This window comes from Mustela nigripes, chromosome 9 (assembly GCF_022355385.1).
Source record: "Mustela nigripes isolate SB6536 chromosome 9, MUSNIG.SB6536, whole genome shotgun sequence".
Lineage (NCBI taxonomy): Eukaryota > Metazoa > Chordata > Mammalia > Carnivora > Mustelidae > Mustela > Mustela nigripes.
Genome location: NC_081565.1, coordinates 30,835,576 through 30,857,100, shown reverse-complemented (window position 1 = coordinate 30,857,100; position 21,525 = coordinate 30,835,576). Strand labels below are relative to the sequence as shown.

The following is a 21,525-nucleotide window of genomic DNA, read 5'->3' as shown; positions in this document are numbered from 1 at the left end:
ATGTAGTCAAGCTTTGCAGCTACAAGGTTGGCTTGCCACATGAATTCAACTGGTAATGAGACCACAAGACCCAATTTCTTTAGATAATGTAGCACTTACAGGACATCAGGCAGCATGAGCTTCGTGTTTGCAATGGTTCTTCTTGCCCCCAAGTCCTATAGGGGTGATGTGGAAACAGGTCCAGTAGATTCTGCACAGGCAGTAGGTCTATGTCACACCTGAGGAAACCTGAAATTTGAAAACCCCTAATCTTACATCAGGACTTTGAGCAAACTACCCCAACCTTTGCCCCTAAGTGAGACATTGTCTTTATTATCCTGGCCGGCAAGCAAATCTCTCCTCCAGCCTGAAGGGAGATAGTATCTCTAGCTTCCAAGGCCACTCACTATGCAGACATCCTTGAAAACATGTCCAAGTTACTAGATACGTAGACACACTACAGAGAATCAGCTCTAAAGAAGTGAAAGGTAAAAGCAAACTTATCTTTTGTGAAGCCTGGAGAGTGATTTTAGAAGTAACAGAAATGTGTCCCTTTGTTCTACCAAAACATTTTATCCTTCTCCTTTCTATTTGCAAAGGAAAAAAAGAAATCTCAGCTACATGTTAATTATAGCCTTAATTTTCTACAATAGTTTTTTTTTTTTTAAGATTTTATTTACTATTTGACAGAGAGAGAAATCACAAGTAGGCAGAGAGGCAGGTAGAGAGAGGGGGAAGCAGGCTCCCTGCTAAGCAGAACCCCGATGCAGGGCTTGATCCCAGGACTACAAGATCATGACCTGAGCCAAAGACAGAGGCTTAACCCACTGAGCCACCCAGGTCCCCCTTTTAATCTTTCATCCCACAGTAAGATACAAGGCTGAAAATCGTAATTATCTTGGAAGTCTGGGTCTTATACTCCTTTACGCCAAACTGGAAAGGTATGGTTGGCAAAGGCATTATCTGATTATAATTAGCAATTTATTAATACTTTGAACAACTATCCCAAGGAATTGAGTTATATTTGATCAGAGGAGGAAGAGACTAGAGATATACACTGTGATTCTTGTTGCAAGGGTATTATACCCAAGATAAGGAGAATGGGCCTCTACTTGAAGAGGGTATTAATCTTACAGGGCAGCATTGGTATGCTGAGTGTCCCTTATAAAGAAAGCCAGACTGTAAGTGCTTCACAGGTGGGAACAATCATCAAGGGAGGCTTTTATGGACCATTCTGGTATCTATTATTCCTCCTCCAGGTGTTGAGAGGCAATTACTACAGCAGCTTATTTTATTCTAACTTCCCGATGCAGCTACAGACCCACATTGAACTTAATACTGTAGTCACAATGGTGACTTTGCATTGTTCAGGGAGTCATTCCTCAAAGCCTAGCTAGAGTGCTTCTGATTCTTTTATAAGCATATAATTCCCTGCGTTAAAATTCTTCCTGCCCAGAATGCCTAAAATAGCTACTGTTTCCTGTACTAAACCTGCCTAATATGCGGTGGAATTGAAATTTTAAGTACGCCCTAATGAAATGGTCAAACTTAGACAAGGAATGGGAATGGGGGATAGAATTTCAGGCAAAGGGAACAGAGTGAGCAGAGGTTGAAAAAGCGGAAGGGCCGTGGAATTTTTTTTTAGAAACATTGAAAAAATTACAGAAAAGAATGAAAGGTAGATTAGAGTTTCCATTGTACAAATTTCTTTCTTTCCTATCCAATCCTAACTTTATTCATTTATCTTTTCTTATTTTACTTTCTCTCTTTCTCTCTCTCTCTCTGTCTTTTCCCTGCCCTTTCTCTCCCCATGGAACTTGTCTAAAGCTTCAACTTTCAGTTTTTCACAGTAGCTTCTCTAGACATTGCTTACTCATTTTGGTGGGCTGCAGGATTAAAGAAGTTGCTGCATCTCCAAAGTTGTGTCCTTTCCATGGACTATCCTACTATTGGGTCAGCAGAGTCGTTCTTGAACTTGGCTCTATTACTGAGCAGACTCATTCATAAATCTAGTCTCCTTGGGCTAACTAGATTTATTGTGGGCTCCCAGAAATCCTCCTCAGATGTGCCTGACTGACCTTGGAAGCCCTGAGCTTTTGCTGTCACCTGGTTCTAACCAAAGCAATATCTTATCCGTTGGCAAAGGAGAGTTAAGAATGTGATTGGGAGTTTGAGCATAAAAGTAATATGATGGGCTTGAAGAGGCTGAATGCAAGGCATGTGGGGGGTAATAGGATGGACGTTTCACCATAGCTATAGGCAAATTTTATCTCCTACAGTGCAAAACATAAAGTCCAAGATATATTTGATGTTTGGCACCTATGGCAACTGGTTAGCCATTGTGAAGTAAATACTGGGTACTCTTGATAAGGGAGGTTGAAAGGAGACTTGATTGGAAAGAATCCAGGCTGCTGGTATTTTTGTCTTTTTAAAAAAATTTTTTTTGTGAATTTTGTTATCCTGCCACATTTTCTGGCATTCGTTCTCAATGTTTTAGATTAGCCGTTATCCTAGCTTGTTTTGTTGATAGCTGTCATCTCAAGTAATTTTTTTCTTAGCCTTGTGAGAATTTTTTTTCAAGTGTTTTTCCCCCAAGTTTGTTCTATCCAAGAAAAGTGAGGTTAGGTATTAAGTAGCTTTTTGCTACTTAACCAAAAAACAAAAAACAAATAAAATTATAAAAGCGTAAAAGATCCTTGAAAACCATTCTGTGTAGCATTTCCCAAAACTCCTTCCTTAGAACAATATTCTCATGGAATATTGCGTGAAAATGGGTCCCGTGGCCAAATAAGTTTGGGAAATACTGCATGCTCCTTCTTGGAAATTAAAAGTGCGTATTAACATCTTAAAGGCTCTGAGAAGTCATACAATGAAGACCTTTAAAGCCAGGATTACTCCTGATTATTTGATCTCAATATACATTAAAAAAAAAAAGCTTAAACTAATAACATCTAAAGGAACTGGTGATCAGTAAAACATTTTGGAAATTGGAAAATTGTTTCACCCATCACATCTAAGAAATATGCCTTGGAGCATGTGGCTGGCTTAATCGGTAGAACATAGGACCCTTGATCATGGGGTTGTAAGTTCGAGCCCCATGTTGGGTGTAGAGATTACTTAAAAACAAAATCTTCAGCATTTAATAATGATAATGCAGCTAAGCCTATATTCACTACTTTTTAAGCTGGTGGTAGATTAAAATAGATTTTACCATTGCTACAGAAGGTGTGACATGCTAGCTAAAAAGGCAAACTAAAAGTTGAGTGGTTTGCTAATGTTTTAAATAGTTTTAGACCACAGTTTGCTCTCTCTTTGGTCTTTAACAATGTCAAATGTTGGTCTCTTGAAATTGGTTAGAGCACTCTGGGTTTTGAAAAAACAGTTCAAGTCTGTCTAAAGCCATCTGAAAGGGGAATTTTCTGAAGCTTTTTCTATTCCCATGATTCTCACAAAATTCTTCAATTCATTCTAGTCTAGAAAGTAATGGATCTTCTTTAAAGAAGTGCTAATCCCAAGGTGATCACAAAAGACAGATTTTCCCACCTCTGATCAGGTTTTTTTTTTTGTTTTGCTACATTTTTTTTTTCAGCATGGTGTTATTTTATCCCCAGGACATTTCATTTTACACAGAATATTGTACTATCTATAAGAAATACTCTTGGAATTTTTATTTTTCAGGACTCCATTTTGGCATATATTTTTTGGTCGTTACCACACTTAGCTAAAGTCATAGTCCACTATCACCAAAGATATCTTAGAATTAAATTCTTTTTTTTTTTTAAGATTTTATTTATTTATTTGACAGAGAGATCACAAGCAGGCAGAGAGGCAGGCAGAGGGAGAGGAGGAAACAGGCTCCCCGCTGAGCAGAGAGCCCGATGCAGGACCCGATCCCAGGACTCTGAGATCATGACCCGAGCCGAAGGCAGCGGCTTAACCCACTGAGCCACCCAGGCGCCCCTTAGAATTAAATTCTTGAATTGCTCTTGATCTTTCCAGTTGGCAGACAATTTAAATTAAATAGTATATCCCATCATCTTAAAACAGATATCATCTCTTAGGAATGCCATTATTTGTCAAGAAGGAAATTGTGGCAATAGAAGAAGGGTGTGGGTGAAGAAAAAGCGTGGCCTTTTTCATCAAAAATCTGTGCATAGTTTTTATTGCTAGAAAGAAAACGTGTATCATGTTTGGTGTATGGGGGTTCACATTAGCATCAGAAGTTTTTTGGGCTCTCTGCTGATTCCCTGATACAACCCAGTATACTGTGCTGTGTTTTCTCAACTGCCTTTGTAAACACCGTCTCCTTAATAGATCATCTTGAAAGAAGCTCCCATTCTGCTGCATCCGTTGGTAGCCTTCTTTCAGGTTTCTGACATATCCTTAATCTGATGCTCAGCCTTGTCATTTGGATCAATAGTAAACCAGATAAGATGTCTTCTACTTGCAAGGCTATGGCTATAAAAGGTATTTGAAAAATAAATTCACTTTTTATGTCCATGCCACAAACCTGGGGAGTACTAATTTGTCATTTGTCTCTCCATCTGTCTGTAAACAGTCAGTTAAATTGGTTATTGATGCGAATAAGGTGAATTATACTTGAACAAAGAGTAATATAGAAATAAACTTCATAGTAAATTTCTTAGATTCCGATAAAAAGGTGACATCTTTTTTTTTTTTTTTTTCAAAAAAGCTGGCATATCTTAACTTTAATCTCTATTTTAGAATGACTGGTTACTTTCATATTGTTTTCTTTTACACGGAACCAGTAATGGCAATCAATTATAATTATGTTATACGTGACAACGCACTTCATATTATTTAACTTTGTAGCCTCCGTAACATAACTGTCCATTTTCTGATTTGTAATGCATCTGTTATTCACTGAGAAGTATTTATCTAATGCTTACTATGTGTGAGGCAACAGGCACTGGAGATTTTTTTTTTTTTTTGAGATTCTTTATACAGAAGAAAATGTTGGTGATAATAGACGAGGTCAGAATTACAGCATTTTAGTATTTGAGAGAATCCCAGAAACCATCTCCAAACTTATCATTTTACAGGAAACTAAATCACAGATTGTGAATCACGGGCAACCAATTATTTAGTGACATTTTTTTCTGCCATATATGTTATCTGATGATCTTTTAAAAGGAAACCCACAGTTTAATCTTTTCAAATGTGTGTTTTCTCATCTATGAAGCGACAGTAATTCCGGCTTTCACAACAGGGGTGTTGTGAATATTAACTAAGGCATGATTATGGAGCATTTCAAAATTTAAGTGCAATCTGAGGATAAGAAACATTCCTGATAGATAAGAGACAGGAAGAGAGTACATCAAAACGTAAACCCTAGTTGCCTCAGGTTTGTGCACTGAGGGCTGGTCATTTTGACATTTCTTTCTTTCTTTCTTTTTTTTTTTTTTTAAAGTGAGCTCTATGCCCAACATGGGGCTTGAACCCACGACCCCGAGGTGAAGAGTCATATGCTCTACGACTCCAGTGAGGAGAGAGGTGCCCCTATTTTTGAAATTTCTTTAATGAATATGTTATTACTTTTATAATATAAATTAATGTTTTTTTCTTTTTTCTTCTCAGTTTATATTCTGGCATAATTTCAGATTGACAGAAAAGTGTCAAGAGTGTTACCCTTCACCCATATTCCCCAAATGTGCACATTTAACCACATGTACTTTATCTTTTCCTCTCTTATATGCAAGCTGTACTGTCTTCCACTTTGGATTTGTCTGATGTTTCCTCATAATTAGATTCAGATTATGTCCTTTTGGTAAGAATACCACAAGACTGATGTTGTTCTTCTCAGGGCATCATATCGGAAAGCACATGAAGTTCATTTGTCCTACTGCTGGTGATGTTCATGTTGATCACTTGGATAAAGTGGCAACTGCCAGGTTCCTTCACTATACTATTACTTTTTCCCCTTGTAATTAAGAAGTATTTTGTGGAGAGCTAGTTTTAAACTATAAGTATTTTATTAGTTCTCAAACTTTCACTCACTGCTGTTGGCATCCTTTGACCACTCCCACCTAAATCAGTTCTCATTATGATTGGTGCCAAATGGTAGAAGTCATTTTCAAAACCATTGCTTCTTCCAGATATAACATTAGATGTATATTTTGATGGACACTGTAAAAATCACCTTCCATGTTGAACAAATAAGCGAAGAAGAAGTGGAAGAGATTATGCCAAAATGCTAACAGAGTTTGTGTTAGGCTTAGGGTAATGGAATTGTAGGTGGGTTTTTTTTTTTTTACTATATTTTCCTAATTTTCTTTTTTTTTAAGATTTTATTTATCTATCAGAGAGAGAGAGGGAGAGAGAGAGCACAGGAAGACAGAATGGCAGGCAGAGGCAGAGGGAGAAGCAGGCTCCCTGCCGAGCAAGGAGCCCGATGTGGGACTCGATCCCAGGACGCTGGGATCATGACCCGAGCCGAAGGCAGCTGCCTAACCAACTGAGCCACCCAGGCGTCCCTATTTTCCTAATTTTCAATAATTTTCTAAATTTCTCAATGCATATAAAATATGTATTTCATAATTTTGGAATGGCTTTCTATAATGGATGTTTGTTTATTTCCAAATGATCCACCAAGGGCTTGCAGAAAATACTAAGATGTTGATTTAAGAATTGTGATGATCGGGGCGCCTTGGTGGCTCAGTGGGTTAAGCCTCTGCCTTCGGCTCAGGTCATGATTTCACGGTCCTGGGATCAGTCCCCGCATTGGGCTCTCTGCACAGCAGGGAGCCTGCTTCCCCATCTCTCTCTGCCTGCCTCTCTGCCTACTTGTGATCTCTGTCAAATAAATAAATAAAATCTTTTTAAAAAAAAACAGAATTTTGATGTTCTTGGAATTAGAAAAACTCAAAAAACTCAAAAACATGGCTGTGGCAAACAGGACACCTGCCTGAGCTCAGATATAAAATGGTACATCTAAAATAGTCTTCAATCTCCAAATCTTTCTTCCCTACCCCTACCACAAACTGGGGCACTATTCTTTACCAGTTCAGTTACCTCTCTCTTAGTTTCGAGGAGAAAAGGTTTAGAATGGTGGAAAAGAGAGAGGTAAGGAGCAGCCCAGAGTTCAGAGATGGATTTGCAGATAGAGGGTGGGTTGTGGTATGATTTTGAAGAGATGGCTGGACTTGAGAATAGAAGATACAGATTTGAATTCAAACATCATCAGCGTGAGGAACTTGGCTACCATTCTAAAAATGAGTAGGAGTTACCAAGTCAGATTATTAGTTAGTCCCTTTAATTAAAACCTTTAATGTGTAGGTTCATTAAGGATTTGGGGCTTAATTGAATTTATTTATACATTTATCTGCACATTTGTCTTTTCTACTGTCTTAAGAAATCCCATTCATTGTGTAGGACTGAAGTAGAAAAGGGAACAGATGGATTCAATCAGTTGTTTGAAACAGTTCCCCCGAAGGCACATATCTTAGCCGAGTAGATGAATTGATTTTTTTAAACTGCATGTTAGAATCAATAAAACTAAGGTACATTCTTGGAAAACTAAAGATAGAGCCTACCACAAGAGCTGGGGTGCTTCAAAGGAACTAGGAGGTAAACAAGATTTGTTGCATTTAGCTTTTGAATTTAATATTAAAATAAGACTTTTTAAGTGACAACCAGCATTGTAACTCAGAAGTCTGGTCAGGATCAGTGAGAAGAACAGGCCAGGCAGATTATAATGGACATCAAACAATGAGAACACGAGAAGCAAATACTCTCTTATTTTTCTATATTTGAAACAAACATGGTCAAATAGAAGATATTTTGTTTACAGACTACTTACTTTCATGAGAGGAGAACAATAATGGTATCTGAGAAAGAAACCAATATTTATTGAGCACTTTCTGTGACCTGGTCCCTATGTTTTGTTTTGTTCTTTTTCACCAGTGGGAAATCTGCGGTTTCGAAAAGTAACATGCTCACAGTTAATACAACCAGTGAAATACCCAGATTTGACCGGTTCCAAAATATACTCTCATTTAATTATACCATTCTGCCTCCCATGGGATAGCGTTTCTGGATTCCCTAAAGCTTCCACTTCAGTAAGCAAGGAAAATTAATTTTTGTATCAGGAAAAAGGAAATCAACTCAAAAATTATTAGCCTGTGGTCAGAAAAAATAGAACTTACTAGAAATGAAGTTATTATTGAGGCAGCTTGAATGAAAAAAAAAAATCGTGTTTTAAAACAGCTATGTGGAGCGGGTCTTCTGCTGGAAGAGCCTTTAGATCATAATTCGACCTTCTTATTTTTCATATGGGAGGAAATGGAGTCTAGGAGAAATTTAGTGATTTCCCATCAGATGTGAGGGCAAGCTGCCTTTCTTAAATCCTTTGGGACTGCTTCAGAAACCCAAAGAGTGAAGTCCAAACAAACCACTTGGTCTGACACCTTTCATCATCAGCTCACCTGTCTGGCTTCTGCTTCCTGTGTCCCCCTTGTACTCCATCCTCAAGCGTGTGAACTACTGAAGGCTTTGATTCGAGTCACTTTTTCCTCAGCCTCGTTCTTCACGCAGTGCCCTTGCACATTCAGCTTCGTTCCCACTTAAGCTAGCCTAATCGTGTATACACAGCTCAGGTAGCATTTCCTCCAAGAAGCCTTCATTGGCCCCTCAGGACTGAATTAGGGGCCTCTCTTCAGCGTTCTTATTCTTGTCTGTCTTTATATGGGACTTACCTCACTCGCCGTATGACAATAGTGAATAACATGTGTGTATGGCTTCACTATCTGCTATGGCCAAAGTGGGGGATGGTGTGGGAATTTCTGCCCCGTACGATAAGTGAATACAAAAGACCTGATACATGCAAGTTAACTAATGTTGGCTTGGAAAGTTCAGTATAGGAGGAGCTTATGGGAACAGATTAGAAGGGGTAGGAGTGAAACCGGAAGTTATTTTTGTATAAGACTACATGAAATTCAGAAAATACTGTCATATCAAGGAAGTGGGGAAGGAGAGTGAAATGGAGACATGGAAAAGTGCTAAAGTATTGGTGATCCTAAGTTAAGATCCCCCTCAACTGCCCTCTCCTTCATGAAGCTTTTCCTGATCTAACCCTTTCCCCTCCACACAAAGAGCTAAAAGTACGTCCTCTTACCAGCCTGTCTCTGTGTTCTGTTTTCCTATCTTTTTTTTTTAAGATTTTATTTATTTATTTGACAGAGAGAGAGCACAAGTAGGCATAGAGGCAGGCAGAGAGAGAGGGGGAAGCAGAGCAGAGAGCCCATGCAGAACTTGATCCCAGGACTCTGAGATCATGACTTGACTAAAGGCAGAGGCTTTAACCCACTGAGCCACCCAGGTGCCCCTGTTTTTCTACTTTTTATCGACTTACCTTTCCTTGCTTATACAGTGTTATATTGTATCTGAGTGTACATATGTCTTTTAATTATTTTTTTAAAACTTCCAAAACTCTACCTGAAGCCATAAAACTCTTAGAAGAGAGCACGGGCAGTAATTTCTCTGACATTGGCTGTGGCAATATTTTTCTTTTTCTTTTATTTTTTTAAAAGATTTTATTTATTTATTTGAGAAGAGAGAGAGACAGAGATAGGGTGAGAGCATAAGCAGGGAGGAGAGGGAGGAGAGGGAGGAGAGGGAGGAGCAGGAGCCTGATGCAGGGCTCAGTCCCAGGACCCTGGGATCATGACCTGAACCAAAGGCAGACATTTAACTGACCGAGCCACCCAGGCACCCCAGTAACAACATTTTTCTAGATATGTTTCCTGAGGCAAGGGAAACAAAAGCAAAAATAAGTTATGGGGACTACATCAAAATAAAAAGCTTTTGCACAGTTAAGGCAATCAATAAAACAAAAAGGCAACTTACTGAATGGGAGAAGATATTTGCAAGTGATATATCTAATAAGGGGTTAGTATCCAAAATATATAAAGAACTTCTATAACTCAACACCAAAAAAAACAAGTAATCTAGTTAAGACCTGGATAGATATTTTTCCAAAGAAGACATCCAGATGGCCAACAGACACATGAAAAGATGCTCAACATCACGAATCATCAGAGAAATGCAAATCCAAGCCACAAGGTGATATCACCTGACACCAAGTGTCCCTTGATAGATGACTGGATAAAGAAGTGGTGTACACACACACACACGCACGCACGCACGCACACACAGAGGAATCTTATGCAGCCATAAAAAAAAAGGTGAGATCTTGCCATTTGCAACAACATGGGTGGACCTAGAAGGTATTTTGTGAAGTGAGATAAGTCAGACAAAGGAAGACAAACATCATATGACTGCACTTGTATATGGAATCTAAAAAAACAAAACAAATGAATAAACAAAGAGCAGAATCAAACCTATAAGTAGAGAATAAACTGACGGTTACCAGATCAGGAATGGACAAAGTGGGTGAAGAGGTATGGGAGATCCAGGCTTCCAGTTATGGAATGAGTAAGTCATGGGAGTGAAAGGTACAGCATAAGGAATATAGTCAATGGTATTGTGTTTGTGTGGTGACCGATGGTAGCCACACTTGGGAGCACAGCATAACATACAGAGTTGTTGAATCACTGTGTTGTACACCTGAAACTAATGTAACATTGTGTGCCAACTATGGTTCAAAAAAAATTAAAACTTCTAAACTTCTTATGTAGTATTGGATACAGAGTATTCATATAGTAAATAACTATTGAATATTGAATAAATGATTGAATTAGGCCAGCACTTCTCAATATTGACATCATTTTTAATCACCTGCAAAGCATTTAAGAAATATTAATTCCAAAGTCCCAAAAATTCTGATTGCATTGATCTTAGATAGATCAGAGGTTTTGTTTTCATGGGTTTTTCTATTGTTTGTTGTTTAAGCTTCTCAGAGTTGAAAACACCCATATTAAGTTCTTTTTTTAAGCAATGGTTCCCAAAGTATAGAATTCTAGAATAGCAGCACCAACAACTCCCAGAAACTTGTTTGAAATGCAAATTTTTAGACTCCACACCAGACCTAGTAAATGAAAATCTCTGAGGGAAAGTCTTAACAAGTTTTTCAAGTTCTCCAGATGATCCCAGTACATGCTAGAGTTTGAAAACTACTGATTTAAGAAAAAATTAATGTTTTCCTATAAACATTCATATCAACTATGAGAAACAATGCATTTTTTAAAAAATTTTAAGAGATTTTATTCATTTCACACACACATACACACACACATATACCACAGAGAACCCATGCACACAAGCAGGAGGAGTGGCAGGCAGGGAGAGAGGGAGAAGCAGGCTCCCTGCTAGCAAGGAAGCCAATGTGGGGCTTCATCCCAGGACCCTGGGATCATGACCTGAGCTGACACAGACTCTTAACCAACTGAGCCACCCAGGCGCCCCCAACATGCATTTTATAATCATCCCAAAAGGTTGTGCCAATTTAAAACACCACTCTAAATACAGAAGGGTCCCTCACAAGCACAACAGAATTCTACTGGTGGACATACATATCACAACATATTATAACTTTTTAAAAATATTTATTTTTTGTATGAAATGTTCTCTAGGACTAACTTTCGTTATTAATCTAAAAACAATACGCTCTAACAGACCAGAGAAAAAAAGCACATGACGAATACAGCATTGGGTAAGGAAGCCCCAAAGTCAAGGATACCTTTACATCATTTCTTCTCTTAGAGAATCTAAGTCTACATTTCTCCCTGTGCGGGGGGAAGCGGAGGGGGATGGGGGGTAGGTGTTGTTTTTGACAGTAACATTTTCTCTTTCTGTTATGCAGTTTGACTGTGTGCCACTTCATAGCTCTGTCTATTCCTATGGAAACCAAGTTGGTAGAAGGAGCCAAGGCTTGGAGGAGGCACTGGGGAGAAATATTAGAAGAGTTCAGCCACAGAACTAGAGATGTTGCCTTTCCTTCAGTCAAATCCTCTTTGAGAGCCAGAATCTGTTTCAAGCCAGGGAGATGTTCTTGGCTGATGTATTGTCTAGCTGCTCTGCCAGATGGATGAACATCTTAAACTGGAAAAACAACAAATAGAGCTCCTATTCTGTCTTTGAAGTGCCATTCTTAGCCTTCGCTTAGCAAATTCTCAAATAGCTTTTAAAAAATCTTTTAAAGATAGGCTGAAGGTGGCGGGTTAATGATGTGGTGACCATTGTAGCTGTTGAGTAATTAGAAATGAGAAATTTTAGCTCTGCAGCACAGTGTTTAGACTGGGCTATCAGGAATTTATGGAAAGAGGGAGAATACCTGGAAAACTGGGGAAAACAGTGCAGATTTCATTTTCGTTCTAAAGCCCAGTGAATTCATGTAATTTGAAAACGTGGTTTTTGTAACCGTTTCCTTTCTTATAGAGTCACATTAAACAAAAGACCGAGAAACCAGAGTACAATAAGACACCCAAATCAACTGAAATGAGGAAATGAGCCAAGCAAACAAGAATATATGTCCCTAATGAGGAAGAGCCATTCTTTTCCAATCCACCTACACTCTGTATTGGATGTAGTAGTGGTAGGTCATGGTCTAGGAAAATAGAATGGTACTAGATTGCATTGTACTGAGCTATCTATATGAATATTTAAATTACGTTTATATTTCCATTAGGATGTAGAGTTTCATTGTTTCAATTTAATGTAGTTTTGTTTATACCAGGAATTAGCTATTAATATAGATGCTTCATAACCCTGTGTCTTGAATCTAGCCATCTCCTTCATTTTCAGATCCATGTGGATTCTTTTCTATTTTCTTTTTTTTACTATTTATGCGAGACATCTCTATATTGATATTCCTCAGAATTCTCAAACTCCACATATTAAAAAAAATAGAACTCAAATTCTTCATTCCTGACCCCATTTTCTTTCCATCTTTTCCGTTGTTGACACCACTGTCCATCTTGTACCCAGGCAGGAGTCCTCTCATGTATTTCACTAATCACTAAGACTTGCCCCCCTCAAATTGATGCTCCACACAAATCCTCTCATGTCATTTCCTTCTTAAACTCCTCATTGACTCCCTCTTACCTACACGATCATTTTCGACTTATTGTCATACTGTATTGGACTTTTTGTTTTCTGTGCCCTGCCCAACTTTCTAATCATGTTATACCTTATTTCATAGTACATTAATAGAAAATTATTTTTAGGGTCTGAAATTTTATTTTACCCTAGAAACAAGGTAAGAAGTTGACCTTTTATTATATCATGGATGCTGACAATAGACAAGAGACTCCAGGGCCCGAGACAAAGAAGTTTACTATTCACGGTACAACAAAAAACATCAGAACCTGTATGTTTGCATTGATTTCCCTTGCCCCGAAGGATAATGAAGGCGTTTCAGAAGGCCCAGTTGAATGATGTACACATGGTAGGTTTCCATCAGAACTGAGGAATCTACTGCTTTTATAATAAGCAATAACTAAGCACGGAGGTAAAAAGTGACCTCATCTGTCCAGTTGGTTGCTGCTAACACATCCCTGAGAATGGTCAGAACTTTGCATTTTGGGCATTAGAACATGCAGAGATGAAGGCACCTGGATGGCTCGGTCAGTTAAGCATCTAACTCTTGTTTTTGGCTTGGGTCATGATCTCAGGGTCATGAAATTGAACTCTGAACCTGGCTGCACACTCAGCATGAAGTCTGCTTTGGGATTTTCTCCCTTCCTTTGCCCCTCATCCCCACTTACTCTCTTTCTCTGTCTCCCCACCACCAACTTCACAACTCAAATAAAAAAATAAATATTAAAAACAAAACAAAACCAAAAAATCCCAACATGCAGAGATGACTAGGGTCCATGGTAAGTTGCCTCTCCCAACAATCCATCACTTAGTCTTACATGTTCTTGACATGAGCATGCTAGTCCATCCGCTACTCTGATTAATCTGACCAGCAGAGGCTGAAAACAAATCTGTTTAATATGTCTCCTACGACATTTAATTAATAGGACTCAAAGCAGCAGGATGAGAACAACCCGCAATATTGATTCAACTATGGCCCTCAGTGTAGGTCTTGTTTTATACAACCAGGATGCACTCTAAGAAGAGTCTATTATCTATTATGACTTATGCAAGGGAGTTCGATTGACCTGCTGATCTTTGGCGGGATTACCAGTAATTATAGGAAGCACTAGATGGACTAATGGAGGCATATTTCATGGTCCTCTCTGCCCCACATACAAACATATAACCTGAAAATTTGCTGTTAAATTTGGTTTGCTGTTAAACTTGTGTCCCCATAACATTAATTTGGCTATGCCACATGGGCGGTATCACCAAGTAGTTACAGCTTGATTGTCCTGCATGGCATAACCCAAAGCTTCTCACACATCAGGAGAGACATACGAATGTGTATCCATTAGGTTAAAGTAAGGTTGAGCCCATTCCTGTGTTTCTACATGTATGAGAGGATCCACATTCAGGAGCTGCCATTGATGGTGTCAAGCGCAGCAGAAGATTTCAGGACCATCCACGTCCACCTGAACCTTTCTGTTTAATAGCATGTTAGTGGCAATGGCAGACACAAGAAACAGATCATACTGCTAGCCTCAGCTGCTCTTTGATTCAGGCAGCAAACAATATCCAGGATGCAGTGCTGGATCCAGAGGACAGAGAGAACATGAATTATTTTCTCTCTCCTTGTACCTCTCAGGATCTAAGGAATTCCCTTCCCAGGTGCTGAAGTGTATCCCATCCAAATGACTATAACTCTTCACCTTTTCTCTGGTCATCTACTACTTGTACCCATACTCTTCATCTAGAAGGGTAGGTGCATATGGAACAAACTTACAGAGACTCATTATATCCCCCACTTTGGCCCATGTGGACACTGTAGGAAGATGTCGTAAACAGTGGACTCAATCAGGTGGTCATTATGAATGTTTCTGATCTAGGACCATGTCCATCTAACAAATCCAGGTGACTGAACCAAAATAAAATTTGAATCTCTAAGCCCCCTTTTGTCTGAGCTGCCATTCAGGGGCTGTACCAACCAGGCCAGCCTGGGATAGTTCTTAGGGGAAAGGAATAAGCTTCATAACCAGGAATGGGCAAGGAAAAATCCCAAATGTTCAAAATAGTGTCATCCCCACTCCTTTTGTTCTGATTATTTATCAGGAGGCTTCCCTGAGGATATGAAGTCTTTCTAGGGGTGGTCACATTCAGTAGCCAAACTGCCTCTCTTAGTTGTGTGGACCAGGAGGAGGTAACGGAGGTAGAACCAGAAATTTTTTTTTTTTGAAGATTTTATTTATTTATTTGACAGAGAGAGACACAGTGAGAGAGGGAACACAAGGAGGAGGAGTTCCAGGACCCTGGGATCATGACCTGACCCAAAGGCAGACGCTTAATGACTGAGCCACCCAGGCACCCCCAGAAATCTTTTTTATTTTACTTCGGAGGAAGCCATGCCCACTCTCAATAATTTCAGATTCTTGAGGGTGGTAGAGAGCATAGAATGCCAGTCAAATACCTTAACCATTGGCCCATTGTTCGGTGGTATTTGTGACAAAAGGTACACCATAATCAGACTAAGACAGTCAGATGGTCTAGAAACCCTACAACATAAAATGATTTCGATTCAGTGGTCTCAGTTCTATTGCTGGTGTAGGCTAATCAGGCTGGAGCAACAATATTGTAACCTGAAAAATGTTGGCTGTGGCGAGGCATGAGGTGGCCTTGACAAGGAGTTGTCAGAAGTCCTTGTAAGGAATGGGCAGGAGCTCTGTTAACATGGTCTCCTTCTCACATACACACAAAATAGGCTTACATAGAAGAATCACAAGTTTAGCATGCAGTGGTAGCTTCTACATCAAACACATACCTTTTACTTTATGCCTCATCTATGATGGATTCATTGCTATGTTTAGTGCAGTGATGGATCCAGGTGGTAAACGGCCAGTGATCTGGGCAATGCAGGCTTATTCAGCAACCTGATTCCAGTCGGTCTTATAAGAAAATGAGCCCTTACGAGGGCATCTACATGAGATACTCGGGCTGTTTAATGGCAGCTGCAATTGTTTCTGTAATTTGTAACCACAAAGAGGAGTATCTTTAATCTTCCACCATCTATAGTCTTCCAAGTGGCAGACCAGGTGACTAGAGCACTGACAACAACCCAAGAGGTAGTAAAAACATACCCCGTCCTTAAGAGTATTGTCTAAGGTAAGGATGATGGCTTCATTTCAGCCCAGTGGCCTGACTCGCCCTTACCAGGCAGTCTTCCCAAGTTGTCATTGAGGTTGGGCTGCCTCCTAGTGGAGACCATCAGGTTTTAACTTAGCCAAATTCTCAGTAATCCAGGCCAAGTCAGAGAGAGCATCAAGGGCACCATTAAGCCAGAAGCTTTGCTTCAGACAGTGACCACCTCTATACCCAGTGCTCTGTCCTCGTTGCCAGACAAATAAGGCTACAGCAGGGATCAGGTGCAAGATGCACTTGGCTCTGTGCTATTAGGCAAGTCTTTGCATTTGCTTTCACTTTTGAGCAGCTGCTCATTCCTTGTTGTTCTCACCATTAGTTTCCACTTTGGTTCCTTGTCTCAGCAGCCACACCCATAGTGCCTTCAGCAAGCCTTCCCATGGTCATGTTAACATCCCGTCCTCTGCCTGCCCACAGGAAGGCGAGCAGAGACCAAAGCACCATTTGGGCATCTGGTTTTAGTTCTACTTGCCACCATTTAGATTCTTTAACAGATAGGACAGTGGGATCTCTCTCTCTCTCTCTCTCTTTTTTTTTTTTAATAATTTTTTTTTATTTTTTATAAACATATAATGTATTATTAGCCCCAGGGGTACAGGTCTGTGAATCACCAGGTTTACACACTTCATAGCACTCCCCAATGCCCATAACCCTACCACCCTCTCCCTACCACCCCCCCCCCGCAACCCTCAGTTTGTTTTGTGAGATTCTTAATCTCCTCCCAATCCCATCTTGTCTCCCTCCCAATCCCATCTTGTTTCATTTATTCTTTTCCTACCCCCACCCCACCCCCCCATGTTGCATCTCCAGACAGTGGGATCTCTTACCTCCCCCACCTTGCCCACCACTTGAGCACCATCTCAGAGTCTCTTCTTGTCCCTGAACTTGGCCTGCCAGGCCCTTGTCCTGACTCTTTGAGGAAACTATGTCTTTGTCAGCAACCCTTCCTCATTGCCTGTACTGTAAGGGCTTGGATTTAATTTTACCCTACATTTTCTTTAACGTGTGCTAACTTATTACAAGACAATGAATTGCCCATGGGTACCAGCAAAAGACTCAAACCTACCAAAAGAGACCAAAAAAGCTTTATTACTTACTGATGGTGAAGTAACATGAGCATTTGCATGCTTGCATCAGTTTCCCTTCCAAGATCTGTGGAAGCAACGCAAAGGTCCTGGGTAGACAGGGTAGACACTGGGTACACGATGGGTTTGCATGACATCTGAGAAATACTGAGCTTTGGGAATCCTCTGGCCTGATGTCCTGGATGACATTAATGTCCTTCAAGATTGCTGGCTGCAAACCCAACTCTGAGAAATGGCTTAAGAGGAGTCAAGGCTTTGCATTCTTGGCATACCCAGTAAACACATGCAGGGACACTCAGGACCCATGGCAGATTGCTGTTCCCAGCACTCCTGTGCTATTTCCAAGACTCATTTGTGTCTGCAACCATTACAGGAAAATTTGATGTAATGAGATCACTAATATTTGTGACCTAAATGCTTCCTAGGGATAGTGATTCTTTTAAAAAAATTAATATTGCAAATGCCTTGAGTGTTTATAAATATATAATTATAGAAATATTAGAATTAATAATAAATCATGTTTCTGTATTTCCATTTCAGTTATAAATAATATATCTTTGGGTACATAATGATTAGGATTTGGAATGAAATAGGACAGAATGCCTACCTTACATTCGTATGTGCTCTTTTACACACACACACACACACAGATTTATATATATATTTATAATGTACTATAGTATATACTATAGTATAGCATAGCCCAATCTCAACTATTTACTATATGTGTATGTATATATGTATATATATACATACACATGTGTATATTTTTTATAATGTTTCTAAGACAAAGTTATATACAAACTTACCAACAGTTGCTTTCTCCTCAACTACACTGAGAGTAAATATAAGTGATGAGGACACAGAACAAGAATGCAAAGATCTTAGTTGGGAAACATATAGGTCACAAAGTGTGGTATTGGGTTGGGGAAATCTTTGTTCTCTTTTGTTTCAGTAGGGAGAAGGGCTGCTACAGGCAGGGTTAGCCAAGTCTTAAGCTTTGGAGTCTGTTCAAGTAATTGTTTCAGCTGAAGAGGAACCACACAGCAAAGGTCCCAAGGAGCCGGGTACAGAAAATACAGTAGCTGTTTGGAGAAAAAATGTAAAGGTAGAGATTCAGAATATTTTGAAGGTCAGCTGTCAGTAGTCTAGAAGTTCATGATTAAAGCACTTAACCAGGAACAGAAAGCAGTCTTGTCGAATATGATTTCAGATACTTCCGGTTCAGGAAGACACTCCCTTTTTCCCACTAAGCAAGTGAAAATGGTCGTATGCACACTAAAGCCATGAAAATACTTAGAATTGCGGGGGGGGGGGGTGAGGTAGTTTTCACCTTAATATGAGGCTGTTGCTTTGGAGGAAGGTCTTTGTCTAGAGAAGGGGCAGGAGCAGGACAGATCCAGCCTCAGGACAAGGAAGACATCCCTCAGATCACTGGAGACAGGGCTAGAGTGAGCATTGTAAGAGCAGATTCTTAGTGGGCCAGGAGTAGATGTGCAGCTGGGTGGGTGAGCAGGAGAGAGAGGGAGAGGCAAAAAGAAAAAAATGAAAACAACAATAAACAATCTTCAAAATAAGCCTGCAAACAAAAATTCTGAAATAGATGAGGAACTTGACTGCTAAGAAAGTTAGCAATATCATTATTCAGATCATGAATGCATTCCCCGTTGAAGACCATAAACAAAGCAAAAGACAAGCCACACAAAGAGAGAAGATATTTGCAAACCAACCAAGAATTAGTATCCAGAATATGTAAATAACTCCTACAGATCATTAAGAAAAACACAAATAGCTAAATTGGGAAGTGAGTAAACAACACAAAAACGCTCTTCGCAGAAGAAGCAAATGGCCAATAAACATATAAAAACATTCCATCTCAATCAGGGAAATGAAAATTAAATCCACAGTAAAAAGCAATTATGTGTCCATTTTATTGGCAAAAGGTAGCAAATATGACAAGTGTGGTGTGGATGTGAAGAAGCAAGAATTCTTATACGTTACTGGTGGGAATATAAATCAGAGTAGGGGACTTTAAAGAGCAATTTCAGGGGCACCTGGGTGGCTCAGTTGGTTAAGTGACTGCCTTCAGCTCAGGTCATGATCCTGGAGTCCTGGGATCGAGCCCTGTATCCCCCCCCCCCCCGCTCAGCAGGGAGTCTGCTTCTCTCTCAGACCCTTTTCCCTCTCGTGCTCTCTCTCTCAAGTAAATAAATAAAATCTTTTTTAAAAAATTAAGAGCAATTTCAACCCAGCAATTACAGAAATTCTTGCACATTTTACCAGGAGACATGTACAAGAAAATTTACTACAGTATTGTCTGGAATGGTGAAAAATGGGAAACATGCTAAATATTCCCTTCAAGAATAAAGACATAGTTATTATCATATGACAAAATACTTTCTCCAGGGAAAATGTGTGAACCAGAGCAACTTGGATAAATCCCAAAAATGCTGCTTTTGAGTAAAAGATGACAAGTGACTCATACATTACTATTTATATAAAGAATGAAAACATGTAAAGCGATACTGTGTAGCTTATGGATACATATGTATAAGAAGCAAGAATAATAATGCATTCATTGAAATGATAAACACCTTTTTGAGGATAGTAGCCTCTAGAAAAGGAGAAAAGGTAATGGAATTGGAGATGAGCACAAAGGGAGTATCAGCCATATCTGTTATATTTTATTTCTTAAAAATAAAATATCTAAAGGAAAATATCAAGGTATTTCACTCAAAACTCCTAAATTATTGTTATTAGGATTAACTGACTATATGCTTTTTCTTTAAAAAGTCCATTTGAGAGAACTGGACAGACAAAAAAAAATGTAAGTTTAAAAGTAGCATTTTGGGTTGATTTGTTTCCCAGACTCCTTTCCAGTGCTGTTCTCTGGGTCAGAGAACTTTTTTATCCTCTTTTACCCTTTTAGATATTATAGTCCTTTTCACGCATTTAGGGGAAATCTAAATGTTATAATAATTTTCATTACAGACAAAAGAAGCTCTAGTTAATTATGGGAAGATTAAGATGATGATTATGGCTACCTAACAAAAGAAAACATCTTATTCAGTGTTGCAGAGACATTAGCAAATGTTTTCTCATTTCAGTGGCATAACAGACCTGACCACATTAGGGTTAATGTCCTTTTAGTGACTAAATCAGGTCTTTCCTATAACTTCAGCTCTCTTACTTGTGCTCTCTACCACCAATTTTTTTTCTTTCTTTCTTTTCTTTTTTTTTTTTTTTTTGCAATTTTATACCTTTATTTAACCATCAGTGATTAGTTCTCATCCACATTAACTGTCTATAGATTTTTGAAAGTGGTGACAGGTACGTAGGTATCCAATGTGTAGAGCTGGTTTGGTGAATCTTCATCCTTGTTACGTTTAATGGATAACTGCACACAGATATGGTATGGAACATTCCTTATTCCTTTGGCCCAGAGAGCTTTGTTGAGCCTGGTGTCAATGTGTACATCTGGAGTTCCCATCTCCTTCAAGGCAAATTTCCGGATCTCTGAGTGCCCAAAGGGCACGCTTCTTGAAACCCACTCCACAGATGCACTTGTAAATGTTAATGGTGTGTTCTCTGGTCACTATCTCGCTAATGGCAGAATGGTCCTTCTTCTCACCACCCTTTTTCGTGGGAACCACTCTGCTGGGCCCTGGTTGGAAAAGTACCACCCATTTTCTTAAGAATATATACCCCATTAGGGCCCCTGGGTGGCTCAGTTGGTTAGGCATCTGCCTTGGACTCAGGTCATGATCCTGGGGTCCTGGGATCGAGCCTTGAGTGGAGCTCCCTGCTCAACGGGAAGTCTGCTTCTCCCTCTCCATCTACCCCTCCCCCCCAGTTCATGCTCTCTCTCTCTCAAATAAATAAATAAGATCTTAAAAAAGATAAAGTATATATACTCTCTTCATCTTTTATCTCATTCACTCTTATACTGTTTCCTACTCAGTCAGAAATTATAAAAGCAGATCCTGAAGCAGTATTCACCTCAGGATCAGGTTCTGTGTGCCCCTGAGAGATGGTGCTAAAAGATTAACTTCCAAATCCTCGTTATTCTTGGATTTAAGAATTAACCAGAAAATTTAAGAATTCTGAATTTCAAGGAATATTGAGGAAACATTTAAGCATTGTGTTTGTTTGTTTTTATATGAGAGGGCTTTGCAGGAGACAGAATTGTCTGTGATGTGGGTCCCCAGAGTCATACAGCCTTCAGAGAGTTATCACATTAGCTTTCTGTCTCAAACTGGTATTTCCCCTT

The 21,525-nt window shown here is 39.4% G+C and overlaps 1 protein-coding gene and 1 pseudogene across 1 annotated transcript in view; one reads left to right on the top strand and one right to left on the bottom strand.

Annotated features, from left to right (window-relative positions):
• The window catches only part of INVS (inversin), a 165,677-nt gene that overhangs the window by 51,948 nt on the left and 92,204 nt on the right, over window positions 1-21,525 (top strand). The gene's annotated exons all lie outside the window — the stretch shown is intronic.
• LOC132024911 (large ribosomal subunit protein eL31-like) lies at window positions 20,536-20,965 on the bottom strand (annotated as a pseudogene).